Below are 1759 nucleotides of genomic sequence, written 5' to 3' on the forward strand. Positions count from 1 at the left end.
CCTTATGAGTGAGTGGATGCCATGTTTGTCCTACCTCACTCAGGATGATTTTTTTTTAGTTCCATCCATTTGCCTTCAAATTTCCTGGTGTCCTTGTTTTTAACACCTGAGTAGTACTCCATTGTGTAAATGTACCACATTGTCTTTATCCATTTCTCGGTTGAGGGGCATCTAGGTTGTTTTCAGGTTCTGGCTATTATGAATAAAGTATCTATGAGCATAGCTGAGCAGGTATCCTTGTGGTAGGATTGAGCATCCTTTGGGTATATGCCCAAGGGTGGTATAGCTCTGGGTCTTCTGGTAGACTGATTCCCAGTTACGCGCCTAAAACTTAGCCATAACAACAGTTTAAACTTATTTGTATAAATATTTTACTCTGGTGCTCACTTTGACAGCACATATACTAAAACTGGAATAATACAGAGAAGATTAAAATGGTCCCTGCCCAAGAATGACATGCAAATTCATAGTTTTTGACAGTTTTCTAAAAAGATTTTGCTTGAAAATGTCATAATGGTATCTAATACTTTGTATATTAATTTCAAAAGTGTTCTAGAAGCACAAGGAATATGAGAAGTAAACTATTACTTTTTTATTTTATGAGTCACTGATTAGATGTTAGGGAGAATGAATCATCATCGTCATCATCATCATATTATTATTATTATTATTGGTTTTTCGAGATAGGGTTTCTCAGTAGCTTTGGAGCCTGTCCTGGAACTAGTTCTCGTAGACCAGGCTGGTCTTGAACTCACAGAGATCTGCCTGCCTCTGCATCCTGAGTGTTGGGGTTAAAGGCGTGCACCACCACCGCCCGGTGAGAATGAAATTTAATAAATCAAAGTTCAGCAAAATATCTTTAAAATGTGCAGTAAGACTGAAAATTCAGTGACACAATTTTCTGAGAACATGCATCTATTTAGATACATGAATTTTTATAAGGTTTCATTTTCAGCTATAACACCATTCAAGATAAATGTCAGTTTAAAATGAACTCAGCCTTCTTGAATAATAAAGCATTGTTTCATAGTTAATGAAGCATAATCAGTCATACTGACCTCACTAAAATACTAATAATAACATGTTTAAGAGTACATTCTATAACCACCAAAGAGAACATATTTAATAAACAATTTCACATTTATCTCACACTTTAAAATAGTATATATTAAATGTTAGTATAGCAGTATATGGATATGCTGTTACTATCGGAAAGATTAGTGAGATATTATTTCAATGCATCTTATAAGATTACACCCAGAAAACCCAAAATTTTAATGTATATGTAAGTCATCCTGGTATATATATTGCTAAAATTTGGTTTCTGTTCAGCTGGTTATCCACACAGCACACTGTAAAGCAGCAAAGTCATGTTTAGTAGGGTCGCACAGTTAAAAGGATGTTTGAAGATTGCTGAGAAAAATGAGCTGACAGCAGTTCTTTGCTTCTCTCAGTAGTTTTGGAAGGAACTGAGCTACAGTCACTGCTTTTCTACTTCATAACTGCCGTGGTTTGGATGAGTAATGTCCCTCACAGGCTCTGGTACTTGCACATTTGGTTTCCAGCTGGCCGTGCTGTTTGGGGAGCCGTGGGTGCCGCAGTCTTGCTTGAGAAGGTCACCAATAAGGAGCTTTGAGATTCTATGGCCTCGCTCTACTTCCAGACCACTCCTCTGCTCCATGCTTGTGGCCAACGATCTGAGCTCTCAGCTTTCTGTTTCTCTTGCCATGCTCGCTGCCTATGGCCACACCGTCCCCAT

The 1759-nt window shown here is 37.9% G+C and overlaps 1 non-coding gene across 1 annotated transcript; it reads left to right on the top strand.

The window, feature by feature from the left end:
* Positions 1 to 379: 379 nt before the first annotated feature.
* Positions 380 to 486, top strand: LOC113458385. Its single transcript, XR_003378768.1, has one exon. It is a non-coding gene; the product is annotated as a U6 spliceosomal RNA (small nuclear RNA).
* Positions 487 to 1759: the final 1273 nt, after the last annotated feature.

The sequence above is a fragment of the Microtus ochrogaster genome, unplaced genomic scaffold, assembly GCF_000317375.1.
Source record: "Microtus ochrogaster isolate Prairie Vole_2 unplaced genomic scaffold, MicOch1.0 UNK17, whole genome shotgun sequence".
In the NCBI taxonomy this organism is placed as follows: domain Eukaryota; kingdom Metazoa; phylum Chordata; class Mammalia; order Rodentia; family Cricetidae; genus Microtus; species Microtus ochrogaster.